We start from the raw sequence: 16,632 nt of genomic DNA, 5'->3' as shown, positions 1-16,632 counted from the left end.
TAGATGCTGGCTGAAGGGAAGCAGTGTTGCAGCAGCAGATACAGGCTACACACGCCAGGATTTGGGCATGAAGGCTACACGCAGCTGATGACAGGGTCACATCTGTCCCTGCACCCCCAGTTTCATATTGGAAAACTGATTTTTTTTGCATAATATTAATTAAGACTTTTAAATCCTCTGGAAATTCAGAAGTTGCCTATAGGACTATTCAGAAACTCACCTCCATACCACGAAGAGCCCAGAAAACAACAAAAGAACACAGGCAACTCCTCCATCTGACAGCCTATAGTATCATTAGATTTGTTATATATTTATTCAGCTTGTGGCTCTCCAACTCCAGGAGAGCAGGGACCTCATTTGTCTTATTCAGAAGTATACTCTGAGCCTGTCACACAGTAAATGCTAAATACGTATTTGCTGAATGATGAATGAAACATTCTAGGACTAGCTTCCAATAAACGGGATTCATACCCCTAGGTTAAAGTGGTGATCTGAGCACTGCCTAAGGTTTGCTTTCCAGAACTCGTGTCCCTACAGAAAGGAAAAAAATAAAAATGAAAGCCTCCTTCACCTTTGGCAGTCATGTATTCATGTACTATTTCCTAATAATGCAACATTTATTCTTTTCTTTCCCAAACTAGATGATACAAGCATTTACTAAAATGTACTCTGCGCTAGGCCCTGGCATACACAGGACGAGGGCCTCACCCTCTGGGACATGCAGATGAGGAGAAGACAGGTGACAGGAACTTACAGTGGGAGCATGGTGGGGACAAGGGGGCAGCGGCACTTCCACTGGAGAGGGGAGGCCAGCCATATGGAAGAAGTGACCCCCAACCCCAAGGTGAGCCGCTCTTATCAAATGAGCACATCCTCTCCAGACGAAGTTGAAGTGTGGAGGGCACTGCCAGCTGCAGAGCATCAGGGCCACAGCAGAGGTATGAAAGTGCCTGCAGGTGGCTGCGAGCAAGGCACACAGTGACAAGACTAGAAAGGCAGAGGGGAGCGAGGTCACAGGACACCTGCATTCTACAGGCAGGAGCTGGGGGCAAGGGGGAAGGAAGGGGGCTGCAGCAGGGACAGGAGCGAGAGGAAGGTTCTGGTGACGACACCACAGAACAACCCGTCAGACACACTGTACTCATTTCCCCAGCCCTCTGCCAGCTTAAGGTTCGCTGCCTCTCTTCAGAGAGCCAAGGGCCTAGCCAGCAACTTCCCAGTCTTTTCCAACAACATTAAACGCAAGGGACGCAAAGGAGAGTCCCTAGAACTAATAAGAAACGACAGCAACTTCATTACTCAGACCAGCTCTGGAAAGTAAGCGCTCTCAGGGTGTGAGTGGGCAGCAGTCACACCTACACAAGAGCAAAATCCTGTCCAATCATAAAACAGTCTATGTCAGCACCGCCACAGGTTATAGTGGTGGCAGAAGAGGGAAGAGGGGGCAGTTATTGTTTACGTAAAAGAGAAAAGGGGAAAAGAGTGTTTATACAAAAGTAAAAAACCATAAAAGGTTAAGACTTACTACAGGAAAAAAGTCAAAACAAAGTAAGGAAGACATCACCTTAATTGAGGGGATGCATCTAAAGAAACCCAATTTTAATTCCTTAAGCAATAGGTAGCAAAACTGGTGGCAGGGCACTGCACGCTCACACACCCTTGTACAGGCTTTAACCACACACACGAGCAACCGAATACAAATGTTATCTGCCTGCACACGCGCGCACGCGCACGCACGCACACACACACACACACACACACACACAAACACGAGTTGCTTAAGCCAGTTTTTTTTAATTACCCTTAAAAGAAAATTAATGAGAATCTAATTGCCCTTGGAGGGTACTTAGCTCTCCTGGGCAATGAGATGACAGGTGCTGTGGACAGCCTGGGGCCTGGCAGAGGTCCCCAGACCTCCTCGGGTCTCAGTGGGCAGCAGAGCTCCCTCACCAGGCTTTCAGGAACATGGAAAGGTACAGGTGAGGCACTAAGCACAGCAGCCGACAGTCACACAGGAACCACTCAGTGATCAGTGCACCCTCTGAGCCCAGAGCCAAGGAACAGGGAACAGCCCTGATAAAGGACCGCTCAAGGTCTGCGGACACACTCCCTGTAACACAGGCCTCACTACTTCACAAGATAGTTGGTTCTTGTTAGACTGCTCTAATATTTAGTTAGAAAGTTATTCCTTTTACTGAGTTGATATCTCCCTCCTTGTAACTTCTACCCATTGAGCCAAATTCTTCCCCCTAAAACAAACACAAAATATATTTACTATCTCATCCACAAGATAACATTTCAAATATACTGTGTTACAGGCATACAGTTCTCCGAATCGTCCATCGTCCAAACTCACGCCTCATGCCACTTCCCAGGCATGCCTCAGTCACAGCAGTTTCCTCGTCTCCCACCTGAGTCAGCAGTGCATGGACAGAACAAGGGAAGCACACCATGGCATGCATACCTTTACTGCTTGATACCTTCCTTATTTCTAAGCTAAGCCACTATAACCAAAGGTGGGTTATATAACAACAGTGCTAAGACAACTGGCTATTTGGTGGGGGTGGGAGGGAGACGCATTCCTACCCTTACTATACACTAAAGTAAGTTCCATATTGATTAAAGAACTAGAGGTTAGCTCACGGTGAAAAAGAATATGAAAATGAATGTATGTATGTTCATGTATGACTGAGGGACTGTGCTGTACACCAGAAACTGACACAACACTGTAAACTGACTATAGCTCAAAAACAAAATTTTAGAGGTTAAAAAACTTCTAGAAGCTAGAATAAAATTTAGCCACAGGTCTCTATGCATATGGGTGAAGGTAAAGAACATTCTATGAATAAAACGTACGAGAATTAAGACTGATAAAGAGTTTGCTTAAAATAAAGCTCCTGAAGTGTGGTCTAGAGACTGCACGCCTTTCTGAGGGGGCACTGCTTTGCAGCCCACGCCGAAGAGCTCAAGAGGTCAAGAGAGAGGTTACCCTGGTTTCTTTTTTTTTCTCTTCTTCAACATGCAGAGTTGTATTTTTTTAATTGAAGTACAGTTACAATGTGCCAATTTCTGGCGTACAGCACAATGTCCCAGTCATGCATATACATACATATATTCATTCATTTCCATATTTTTTCATTAAAGTTTATTGTAAGATATTGAATAAAGTTCCCTGTTTGTTTTTTATCTATTTCTATGTACAGTGGCTAACATTTTCAAATCCCAAAACTCCCCAGTTTATCCCTTCCCACCTCCTTTCCCCTAGCAGTAAGGCTGTTTGCGAGTCTGCTTCTGTTTTGCAGGTGAGTTCAGATTTTTTTTTTTCCAGATTCCACACATGAGCGATTATCATATGTCATTTCTCTTTCGAGGTTACACTGATTTCCAAAAGGTAAAAATACTGAGTGTCTAGGTTGACTGAGACATCATATTTTGTCAGCCTATAAATCACACTCCCTAAGACGTCTTCCAACTCTAATGCTGTGAATGCCTTGAGGTGACTCAGTGGAACAATGAATCAGCCGGCACAGAGCCTGGCGCTCGCAGGCACCAATAAGTATGTGCGCAATAATGAACTAAGCAGCTTTAGAGGCAGTGCATCTGAGTCCAATACCCTTTCCTCCTCTCACCTGCTGTGTGAACACCTGGAGCCTCAATCTCACCACGCACCAAGTGGCATGGACACACACCTGCCCTGCAACGTGGTAAAGGTTCAGAAACATTCCCTTCCCTCTGCCCCTCTGACACACTGGCCTCAGGTTGTCTTAATTACCCATGGGAAATTACTTATTGTGCTTTTTTTTCCTCAAGAAAGAGAGAATTCTTTAAAGTCCCATTATTTGCTCTGTGAAAGCAAAAGAACTAAATTCTTAATGCATAATTTCCAAGGTAGAACCTGACAAATCTAACATCCGAGATGAGTTCCTAAAAGGAGAGAAGCCTTCCTAGGATCACACCTCTTCAATCCACGGTTCAACAGGCAAACCTGTCATGGCCTCCGAAGTTCCAAGTCTCAGGAACTCAAGCCCCCAACAAATCCTGTACTGCGTCTTCTGATGGTAAGTGTCACTAACTAAAATAGTGAAGACAAAAATAATCCTAAAGCTTAAGTCTTATTTTTATTTAGTTTTAGAACTATTTTTGTCTCAGTTATTTTAGACAGTGACTCAATCTTTATGATTTTTATTGGGTAATATAACAGTTTTGATAGGTATTTTTAATATGGTCATAAAGACACAAACAATCATGACTGACCTAACCAAAATTAAACTGAGTCTATTGGGAGGCTGTGAAGGTGCGAAGAGTGCACCTGTGTGGTAAGGAGAGGCAAGGAAAGGGGAATCCTACACACCTAGAGCAGGAAGTCAAATACTGAAAAGTCATCAGGTAGCAATACAGACACGTTATTTAGAAATGGTGGTGGTTATGGAAAATCTTAATTTCACTTAAAAGAAGTGAAAAGTTATTTCTGTGGATAGGGAAGAAGAGAGCAAGCGAGTGGCAAAAACCCAATCTTACAAAATGACACGCCTCTAAAACTGCACGTGCACTGCTCTGGTAAGATACAGCAGGAGGCTGCTCGCCCCTAACCAGACCTTTATCTGGCGGGCCGGTCCTGGTCCTCTGGCTGAGGGGGTGAGTGCCGGTCTCCCTGCACTCCCACCCACACGCCACCCTGAGGAAGCAAGTCACTAAGTGCAGCCACACTCGGAGGGTGGGGAGAGGTAAGCGCCCCAGGAGGGAGCGAGTCCATGGACTCCCCCTCAGCGCCCGTCTCTGCCTCTCCCCTCACTTATCGCTGACCTCAGCGCTGGCTGTGGAGCTCTGTGTTAATACTCTGAGCTACACCTAAGAACACTAACCATTAAAAGCAGCAATTATGTTGCTCAAACTGTTCCAGCCCTGACCATGAGAGCTCTTTCGATTACTTCTGTGTCCCCTGCCATGCCCCACCCTTTTGTTTTTCAGGCCCATTTTGTACTCGCCCCCGCCCCAGCCGTAGAATCAGTCATTAATCCAAGGAGCCTGGTTGGTTTGGGTGAATGGTTTAGAAACCAAAACTGGGCCCAGTGGGTCTTCCTCCCCAAAATTTGTAAACCCAATCTAACCACGAGAAAAACATCAAATACAAATTGAGAATTCTACAAAACTCTGACCAGTACTTCTCAAAACTGTCAAGGTCATCAAAAATAAGGAAAATCTAAGAAACTGTCACAGATCAGGAAAAATGGCAGCTAAAAGCCATGTGACGTGGTGTCCTGGATGGGGTCCTGGACTGAACAAGGACATTAGGGGAAAACTAGTAAAATCCAAATAAAATGTGGAGTCTGGTTAATAATTATGTGCCAGTGCTTGTTTCTACTTGTCACAAATGTCGCACAGCAGCACAGGATATTAATGTTAGGGGCAGCTGAGTGCAGGTGTGCAGGAGCTCTATGCTATCTCTGCAACCTCCATGTAAACCTGTAACTATTCTAAAATAAAAAATTTATTTTTCAAAATCAACAAAGAAATCAAAAAGATACATGTATAACTTTGATAAAAACAAAACCAAAAATATATTAAGAATTGACATCAGCCAAGCATTTTACTTTCTGAGCATTTTCATATGTGTATTGTTTTATAAGAACAAAAAAAGTCTATAAGTAGTTTGGTCAGCTATCACTGTAATTCCTTTTCACAGTGGAGGAGACAGACAGCTGAAGGGATTTAAGCTCACGTTTCCCAGAGAAGGAACAGAATCCAGCTCTCTCCACTCTGCTCAGATGCACCTCTGACTCAGTGACCATGCTGCTGCGCACACGCACACGCACACGCACACACACCCTGTGCTTCTGATAGTTCACTAACAAGAAAGCAGAATAATGCCTAAATGGACGGTCTAGGGTTGCAGGCAATGGAACTTCTACAACACTCAAATATAGAAAGAATTTGGCATTTCTGCCACAATAAAAATAGGCCAACCTAACACTGAGGCAAGAATAGAAACACTGAATACAATGAATATTTTATAAGACCAAAAAATTAAAGCAGAACTAGTTAGATTCTAAAGACAAAGATTCAAAAATTACTCTAGATCATACAGACTGAGCTTTTGTCAAGATTATTAATTTTCATGTAATGATCTTGTTTCTCTCTCCACCACCTGATCATTTCATATGTTTATACTCCCTTTGGACCACAGACAATGAGATTACACACACACACAAAATCAAACATCCTACTAATTAGCAAGGAATACAATTTTCAATAACTTGACAAATTTTACCACAAACTTCCCCTTCTCTCAAAAATTTTTAACAAAAGCCAGAGAAGGAAAGAGCATCGTCATCTTGGTCACTTTGCCTCCCCTGGTTTTATTATGTGAGATTCTGCCATGAGGGAGTAAAAAACTCACAGTAAAGAAAGTTTAAAAACAAACAAATAAACAAGCCACGCACTCAAAAGGGAATGTGTGGAATCTGATTAGTGGTGGTGGTGGTTGCCCAACATAGAGAATATACTAAGAAAAAAAAAATCACTCAATTGTACCCTTTAAAATGGCAAATTTTATGTTACATGAACTTCTGTTAGAGCAGGCAGACAGCTAGATATGAGCAGAGAAAGGGGTACACAGACCAAACGGCAGGAACTGGGCAGAAAGGAGGGGCACGGGCCAAATGCAGGGAACCACACATCACGTGAGCAGCAGGGGTCCCTGGGCAGAGAAGGAAAAGCAGGAGCCTTTGGGCTGATAAGGGATCATGCTTTTTGGGGTGACAAGTGGCCTGGAGAAGAACAAAGAAAGATGAGAAAAGGCAGGAATCTCCAGTGTCGGAATGTGACCTTTTGCTCATTATGCCCTCATTTCAATAAATTAGCCTTGGGGATCAGAAGTAGCCATCAAGCACAGACGCTGTGACACTTCTGATCCAGGCTAAATAAGGACAAAAATCCCTCCTCCCTTTGGGAAGGTGGAGTTGGGATGATAATCAGGGAATACGACCCCAAACCCTTCCCTCCTCAATGAATATTCCGCCCATTCATTATTACACCCTATGTAGCTAAGTTGCCAAAGAAACTCAGGGCAGCTGCTCCCCTGAGCCTGCCCGCTCTCCCCTTGAGAGTATACAATCCACCCTTTAATCAATCCTCACTTTACTTTTTTTAACCACTCTGTCTTGTCTCTGAATTCTTTCTGGGATGGGACAAGAACCTTGAACACTGGTTGTATCTATCGGCAACACATATATCAATTTTTTAAAACAGAAATGTTGGTAGGGGGAAGCATCAGGCCTCCGTGCACAGAGTGAGTAATGACCAAGAAAGAAATGTGAGTTATTCTGACATTTCTGGATGTGGAATGAAGTTCCTACAAACAGCGAAGAGTAGCACAGGAAAACGGTAAGATGGAGGGAGAGCACAGAGGTCTTTACCTCGCAAAGAATGGTAGCAGAAAATCACATTTGAGATGTTCTTCCAAGAGCTACCTGAGCTGATCCAGTGGGAAACCCTGGCAGCTGCCCAGGCCACACAGCCCATCCATCTCTGCTCAGACATAAGCTCTGATGAGCACTAGGCATGGGGGTGGAGGGGGTCCTGAAGTGGAGGGAGGGGCAAGGAGAAGCAGACAGGGAGCCTCACTTAGTCTAGAAAACCCAAGCTGTATTCAGAGAAATAAATATTTGGTCTGAAAGTTGGTACCCCTGACCCTGAATTCACATGTTGAAACCTAGCCCCTAAGGTGATGGTACCTGGAGGTGGGGCTTTTGGGAGGTGCTTGAGGGTGGAACCTTGTGAATGGGATTAGTGCTCTTATAAAAGAAACCCCAGGGAGCTCCATAGCCCCTTCCACCAGTGAGGACACAGCAGGGAGACACCACCTATGAAACCACAGCAGGCCCTCGCCAGACACTGAATCTGCCGGCACCATGACCCTGGACTTCCCAGTCTCCAGAACTGTGAGAAATACATTCCTGCTGTTTATAAGTCACCTAGTTTATGGCATTTTGTTACAGCAGTCTGAACGAACTAAGACATCCAGTATCTTGGAACTCAAGATTAGTGTGTTGTGGGTTAAATGATACAGGTGTTAAACTTTAAAAATTAAATTCCACTCCTGGGTATGTATGTATGTACATATGTATATATGTACATGTATGTGTATGTATGTGTGTGTGTATATATATGTATATATATATACACACACCCCAAAAAACTGAAAACATGTTTATGTAAAAACTTATATACGAATGGTCCAAAAAAGTAAAATGCTAGACAAAGGTAAACCTTGTACACAAATATTTTGGCACTATTCGTAAGAGTCAAAATGCAGAAATAACCCAAATGTCCACTGACTAAACAATGGGTAAACAAAATGTAGTATATCCATATAGCGGAATATTATTTGGTGATAAAAAGGAACAAAATGTCACCACATGCTACAACACAGACAACACTACTAACTGAACGAAGTCAGACACGAAAGGCCACATGTTGCATAATTCTATTTATACAAAAAGTCCATGGAGACAGAATACTTTCTGTTAGTGTTAGTAGTTGCCAAAGGCTGGAGGGAAGGATGGGGAATGACTGCTAATGGATACAGGGTTTCTTTTGGGGGTGATGAAAATGTTCTGAATCAGATAGTTGCACAACCCTGTAAATTTTCTCATACATGAATCATATTGCAATAAAATATAACCAGAAATTTTAAAATTAAATGATACAGATCAAAGAAAAACAAAACACAAAACCCCTTTAGCTTTGTTAAGGAGTCAAAGAAAGCTTCATTTCTCAATCTTTTTATCCTATGCTCCCCTTTTGATAAACAACAAAAAAACTCAAACCCTTTTCAATATATTTAGAAATTTCCAAATATACATTATCTACTGCAAAGTAATACAAAGCAAAGTAACCAATAGTAATATTAGAAATAAAATGTACATACTCTTTGGTTCTGAAATTTCAGAACAAAAATTATACACTGTAGAATCAAAGGGGAGATTACAACTTACTTAAAAAGAGGTGACACAAAACAAAAATTCTTGAATTTCCAGGGATGGTTGGTTTTTGTTTTGGTGGGGACAAGAGAAGGCAAGCAGAGAGGAGGCATGTCACTCCCCAGCTCATATAACAAAGTTAAGGTTCATATTTGAGCAAAATCCAAAAAGCTCTCCTGAAGGGTCTCAATATTTTTCAAACCATGATCTCTTTGGATAAAAGCACAAATGTCACACCCCTACATCGTCTGTATTACAACAGTGAGCGAGTTTGTTTTCTATATGTAACACCATACATTCCAACACATCTGTTCTGTCCAGCTGTCCGTGGCCTACCTTCTCCCCCTTAAGAAGCACTCTATTCTCCTCGGGGAGACATGCTGTGTTAGGAACCTCCCGACCAGAAACACCATCTCAGGGCCATGAGCTGACATAGGCGGCTGGGAGACCCGATGCCAGAGCCTGTCACAGCTACAGAGTGGAAATTTTATTGACTCATCACTTACTACTAGATCCAGGGTATCTCCTCTGATCTAATCTTCATCTAATCTGATCTAACCTTGTCTAATCCTTTTATCTCCTCTTCTAAACTTCGATCACTAGAATAAACTGAATGAATCGATTCTGCTGGCCTAAAAATCAGAAAAATCTATAAAGTGAAATATTTTAAAAATAAAGACTCCATAGTTACAGTATCTATTCTGAATTTGTTTCCATCCCAAAACTGTATAAATCACTGGATAAAACAAAAGCCTGAACCTGCCTCTTGAGTGAGTCTATGGTAGACACCTTGCAGAATTAGAGAAATGAAGGCAATCGCTTGGGTACTTTTCCCCACAGCCCTGCTCAGGAAGTTGACTGAGTGTGGATCTGTTTTAAAATCGGTCACCTCTACGTACAGAGATCCTCTGACTCTGCAATAACCTACCCACTCTACCTGTGGGAAGAATTTTGTAAGAGGGCCCTGATCCCCACCAGCTGGTGAAGTGCCTACCCTGCCCCTGGGCAGGGCTCCAGGCCAGGGCCAGGGAGTGGACTGAGGTCATTTAATTGGCAGTGGGACTGCAGGTCCATCCCTTTGGATGCAAGCTGCAAGCATGAGAAACTACAGGGAAGGGTACTACATGAAAATATAGGTGAATATGCTTTTTCCTAAAACAAGGATGAGCAAGCCCAAATGAGCAGATGTCTCCATTACTAGTCCTCAGCTGAGCAAGAAGAAAGGAAAAACAGCTTCGTGGGACAGTGTGACTAAGAGTACGTAACAGGTGCTGTGGGCAACTGGGGCAAAAGAGTACATACATGGAGAGTATTTCTGTGGTTTAAAAAAACGCATTTTACTTCAAAATGAAAAATGTCAGCAGACTAACATAATACCATAAGACTAAATATATCTGTTTAAGTGCTAATCAGTAATATGTATATGGAATAATTTTCTTTCCTAACTAAGGAAAAGCAAATAAAACATTTTAAAAAATCAATTCTCTTTGGAGAGAAGAAATGGGGAAAGAGACAACTCACTTACACTTTTACATCTTTCTGTATCATGAGTTTTCTGAACAGAGTATACATTTTTAATGATTTAAAAACAGAGAAGACAACAGATAGCAGGAATCATTCAAAAAAACTGATAAAGTGGACTTCAAAATTTTAAACTACTGATTATTAAAAGGCACAGCCAAAAAAAAAAAATTTAAGCCCCAGATTGGGAAACAATATTCCCAACATATGACAGAAGACATGAACTCAAATACATAAAGAACTCCTACAATCAATAATAAAGAGACAATCCAATTTTTCAAGTGGGCAGAAGACTTAACAGACACTTCAGAAGAGGCCAATAAGCACATAAGCTCTCCTCACCATTAGCCATCAGGGAAATGCTCACTGAACCCACAACAAGAGGCCCCTACACAGCAGCAGCGACGATGCAGACAGACAACACCGGAAGCTGGAGAGGGTATGAGCAACTGAACACTGGTAGCAGTGTAGAACGCACAGCCACTTTGGAAAACTGGCAGTGTCTTTAACAGTCAATCCTACAACTACCCTACGAGCGATTCCACTCCTAGGTGTTTACACAGAAGAAATGAAAATGTACATCCACACAGCCTCGTACAAGAATGAGTGCCCCCCGCCCCAGATGTGCATCAGGAGAATGGCTAGATGGTGGTGGAGTCACACAAGAACACTACTCAAGAATAGAAAGGAACAAACCACTGATACACACTGTTTGCATGTGCTGAATTTTAAATGGTTATGCCGAGTTAAAGAAGCTGGATGCAAAAAAAAAATTATTTTATATTTAAAATAATCTCATTTGTATGAAATTCTACAACAGACAGAAAGAAGTAACCCATAGTTATAGAAATCAGTATTGCTGGTGGGGAGAGTACATGCCACCTCTGGGAGCTAAGAGAGCCCCCAGCTGACAGCCAGCCAGCAAAAAAAACAGGACATCAGTCCTAAAACCAAAAGAACTGAATTCTGCCACAACCACACAAGCTTGCAAGAGCACCCAGAGCTCTGGAAGAGAACTACAGCCCAACACACAACTGCAGCCTCCAGCCCTGAGCAGAGGACCCAGCCAGGCCATGCCTGCATCCCTCACCCACGGAAACTGTGAAGTAACAACTGGTATTGTTTTAAGCCACTAGATTTGCAGTAATTTATTATACGGTAAATAGAAAACTAACATAAATGTCACACAAAAAAAGCTTTGGAACGTAATGATACTTTAGTAAAAAAAATAGAAATTATGGATGAATCCTGAGGACATTATGCCAAGTGAAATAAGCCAGCCACAAAAAGACAAATGCTGTATGATTCCAGTTACACGAGGTATCTACAGAAGTTAAATTCATAGAAACAGTGACAGAGGGTACAGCTCAAGTGGTAGAGCGCATGTTTAGCATGCACAAGGTCCTGGGTTCATTTCCCAGTACCTCCTCCAAACATAAATAAATAAACCCAACCCCCCCCCAATAAATAAATAAATTCACAGAAAACAGGAAACAGAATGGGGCTTGCCAGGGGCCAAGGGGAGGGTGGGAACTGAAGAGTTATTTAATAGGTACAGTGTTTTAGTTTTGGAAGATGAAAAACTTCTAGAGATCTATTGCACAACAATGTAAATATATTTGAAACTATTGAATTGTACATTTAAAAATGGTTAAGATGGTAAATTTGGGGCTTTTTTAACCACAATTTAAAAAGAATAGAAATTAACATATTTCCCCTCTGTTTGGTCGATAATACAAATCATTTTTTTTTAAATTTATGTGGGGAGAGGGAGGTAATCACATCATTTATTCATTCATTAAATGGAGGCACTGGGGATTGAACACAGGACCTCATGCATGCTAAGCATGTGCTCTACCCCTGAGCTATACCCTCCCCCAATAATACAAATCGTGTTTAAATGGACAGAATAAGTGAATTTAAAACACACCACCTACTCACCCTAAGAACAAAGAATCAACTTTCCCCATGTAGCCTATGCCAGCCTCTGTGAAGAACACAAATGCCACAAACCAATATGGTGACTGAGACACTACACACTAGAACAACCCCAAGGAGTGACCATGACCGTCCTGCAGCACGTGGGCTTTTGAGATAGAAGAGTCTGGCAAGGGTTTCCCAGGTGAAGGCAGCTGGAGAACTGAGCTTGGCATTAACGTGATTCATGACAGCAAGGTGGTTCAAAGCTAGAAACATGCAAGCAAAAAGACGAGTTAGAAGCCTGACTCCACAGCCATATTCTTCTGGTACAGAGCTTGCCCTCCTAATTCTCAATTTCCTCAGCAGTAGAATGGCGGTGATTACCGCACCAATTTTATCTGGTACAGTGCTAAATTCACCATTATAACTCATTTTTGATGTAAGAGTATATTAACCAGGAGGCTACAGGGCCGAATGACACAAGGATGACGTGGGAGAAAAAATGCAGGTCATCTCTGAATTAGCCCTCCTGCCTTAGAAGGTAATATTTTCAAGAAAAGCTTAAAAGGTCACTAATGACCTGCCAGAAGCCAAATTCAACAGATTTTTCTGTCCCAATCTTCCTTCAGCTCTCAGCCAACTTGATACTGCCCTCCTCCTATTCCTTGTGTCCCAGGGCACTCCTCCCACCCTGAGGGCCACTCCCCAAGCCTCCACCAAAGTGTCAGAAGCTCTCTTGGAGAGGTCATTATGAACAAGGCCACTGGCTTTCCACACAGGCTGAGGTCTCTCAAATCTTTATCTCCAGCCCAAGTCTTTGTCTTGAGCTCCAGGCCTGAATCTCCAACTGCCCACTAATCCACTTGACCACCACACAAGCATTTTGGACTTAATCTAACCAAACCCAAGCTCACCATCTTCTCCCATTTCCCCATCTTGGTGGGTGTCACCTGCCAGTGAGTCACCCAAGTTAGAGACAAGGAAGCAATTCCAGATGCATTCCTTCAGTAAACATTGAAGTGCTTATTATGTGCCAAGCACTGACACTGAACACAACAGACAGAAAATCTCCGCCCTGCCCTTGCGGAGACCCTGAATGCAACTACATAAGAAAGTAATTAAGTAATGCAGTATTGCAGGTAGTGAGAAGTGTTAAGGAGCGCCAGGGGCAGCAAGGACACACTGATACCCAGGAAAGCAGGCTCAGGATCTACTTGGGTGTACCTGAATGAGGGCGCGAGTAGGAAGAGGGGAAAGATGGGGTAGGGGTGCTCACAGGACATGGGCAAAAACTTTAGCAGAGGAGTGACAGGATCCAACTTAACACTGCAGTAGTTGGCGCAGATTTTGAACGCTGCCTACAGCCTCCGCCTGCAGCCCCACCTTCCCCCAGTCTATTCAGTCCCAAGTCAGGGCCATACTAACCCTTCCATCCCTCTCCAATTCACCTGTTCCTCTGGCAACTGCCCTGACTCAGCTCTCAGTCCTCACTTGGGGTTAATGGCTTCCTAACCAGTCTCTCTCAGCTCAAAGCACCTGCCACACTAGGCATCTATGCTCTTCCTAAGATGCCACCTCACTTCTTAGAATCCTCCTGTCCCCCTTCCTACCTTTAGGGTGAAAGCAAACCCCTGGACGCGCTGTACAAAGCCTTTCCACGTCTCCCCTTCCCAACTCCACAGCACCACCTCAGGGCTTCTGTCCTCTAGAACCACCACTCCCAGTCCCACCCCAAGTCTTCAAGTCTCACAGCCAGAATAATCTCCTCAGAGCACTCAGCACAGTATTTAACCTGACCAGCGGTCCTTGAGGAAAGTGACTACCCGGCATCCACAGCACCTGCCATTCAGCTGGTTCTCAGCAGACATTTAAGACCTTGCTTTCCTGTTCTAAACAGGCTAATCATTTTTATTCCATGCCCTGAAATTAACACTTCAAGCTTTCCTGTACTTCTGCTTAGGATGTTACTGATCACTTCTTTGTTATACAAAGTTCTAGTTTCTTATCATATTCCATTATGTTTCCAGGTTATACAAATCCTATGTTTTATTCAACTTTTGACTTTTCTGTTTCTAGTTTTCTTTTCATACAATTATGTTTTAAGACAGTTTATAACCCCATACGGAAAGCTACACACTGACATCTGTTTTTCAACATTATGAAACATATTTAAGAAGGTCTAACTTTTTTAAAAGAATATGTGATTTAAGGTAACAGCAGATGAGTTTTTACTTACCATAAAGTATTTAGAATACTGTGTGCCCCTCCCCAGCAGCACATCCTTGCTCCTTGCTGGCAATAATCACTGTACTGATTCCCATCCACGTCTTTCTTCCTTTATTACACTGTTTACAGTATTTTTAGAAGACACTGCCAAGCGAGGTGAAGGAGCCAGGCTGCAGTGAGGTTACCACCCTAGGCTGTCCACACCCCTCAGTAACACCACAGGGCTGCCAGGCTCCACTGCAACATGAGGTTGCATTCTTTGATGACTTGGAGAAACTGGCTCTTAAGAGACCTTACCCTCCCACATATAATCCCACACAATCTGAGATTTTTAATATTTAGTATCATTGTACCCTTAGATATACTTAGGAAACAGAACAATGAATCAAATTTCCCACCTTAGCTAAGGCTTGCTGCCATTCCCTAAAATAAATACATCCAGAACTGTAATAAGATTATGAGATTTAAGGAGGTTGCTCCAATTTCTAACAGGTTTTTCACTGAGTTATTATAATATATTCTGAGCTAAGGATTCTGATCAATGGCTTAGTCATGCTGTACAAAAAAAAAAAAAAAGCCTTGAAATTTAATGCAAAGAATCAGAGAAACCAACTGCTCTTCCACATAACAGTTTAAGTGGTGTGTCAGAAATTTTGCTATTCTCACACTTTTTTAAAAAACATTTTTTTCAAGTCCTCCTTATTAAACGCTCGTGTTAAACTCTAAATATGCTGTTTAAATAACGAAACAGTACAAGGCAGCAACAATACAAAAACTGTAACACAAAATTATCTAGATCTACAAACCTTAAATTATAAAACCATCCAATCCACCAGGCATTAATTTAACTTCTTTAATGCTGTATTTTAATTCTGGGGGGAAAGAGATGCACCAAATTTGACAACCGAGTGAGTATTCCAGAACGGGGATGCTGCAAGTTCAGCGAGAGCACCTCCGGCCTCGGTGAACACTGTCGAGGAGACAGGGTTCCGCGTCTGGCTATGAAAAGAAAGGGGCCGCGAAGCAGGCGAGTAGAGCCGGCCTGTGGCAGGGACCCCGCACGCCTCCCACCCGCCTAGCCGCCGGTCGCCCGCGAGCATGACAGGCGCGTCCGCCCAGGGCGGTGCCGCCGGAGAGGGCGGGGGCCGGAAGGAAGAGGGAGGATTCGGACAAAGCGAGCCGGGCCGGCCGCCCCCTCCCCGCGCGACGCGCTCCCGGGGGCGGACACGTCCCCCGGCTGGCGGCTCCGGGGCCACAGCTGTTCCCGGGAGCGGCCGCCCCCGCCCGCAGCAGGGCCGGGCCGGGGGTGCGGGGCGGCGGTGAGATGGAGACGCGAAGGGGGCCCGAGCCTGGAGCGGACGTGATGGGGAGGGCGCCAGGGACGGAAGGAACAGACCCGGCTAAAGCCCGAGGACCGCGTCCCTGGAAGGGGCCCTGCGGGGCTCGGGAGGGACCCGGGGGCGGGAAGGGGACGCGGGTGAGGCCGGAGGACCCGGGCCCGCCGCGGACTCACCGTGCTGCTCCCGTGGGGCCGCGCGCTCGCGCTGTCAGCACCGGAGGCCGCGGGCGCGTGCGCGGAGCAGGACCACCGGGGCCGCCGCTTCGGCCGCCTCAGGCGCGGCGCCGCAGTCACGAGCGAGGAGCGCCGGCGCGGCCGCCCTGCAGCATCCTCGGTCGCCCGCGCGCGCTGTCCCCCGCGGCTCCTCCTAGCAGCCGCCGCCCCGCGCCCTGCCGGCTCCGGCTCTGCCGCTCCCGCCGCCGAAAATGGCGTCTCCGCGTCCCTCCCCCGACTCGGCGCTCCCGCCCCACAATGCCGCGCGCTGCCGTGACGTCACCCAGCCCCACCGCCGGGGGCGGGGCGGCCCGGGACAGCCAGGAGCCTGGGAACGCCGCCCCAAGGAGCCTTCGCGCGCTGGGCGAGCTGCGGACGGCCGAGCCGGCCTCCCAGACGGGGACGTGGCCCCGTGCCGGCCGCCGCGGGCCA

General features: G+C 44.8%; 1 protein-coding gene across 17 annotated transcripts in view; it reads right to left on the bottom strand.

Moving 5' to 3' along the window:
• KLC1 (kinesin light chain 1) overlaps positions 1–16,416 on the bottom strand; it is a 52,251-nt gene extending 35,835 nt beyond the window's left edge. For 11 of the 17 annotated variants that reach the window (XM_032482769.1, XM_032482763.1, XM_032482771.1 and 8 more), the window contains exon 1: positions 16,162–16,300. The gene's annotated coding sequence lies outside the window, so the exon portion shown is untranslated. Of the gene's footprint in view, positions 1–15,454; positions 15,521–16,161 lie in introns of all 17 variants that reach the window. The other 6 variants (XM_032482761.1, XM_032482767.1, XM_032482764.1 and 3 more) reach the window with 2 other exon arrangements.
• Between the last annotated feature and the right edge of the window lie 216 nt (positions 16,417–16,632).

This window comes from Camelus ferus, chromosome 6 (assembly GCF_009834535.1).
Source record: "Camelus ferus isolate YT-003-E chromosome 6, BCGSAC_Cfer_1.0, whole genome shotgun sequence".
NCBI lineage: Eukaryota > Metazoa > Chordata > Mammalia > Artiodactyla > Camelidae > Camelus > Camelus ferus.
Note: the sequence above shows the minus strand (reverse complement) of the source record. Positions and strands in the feature narration are given on the sequence as shown.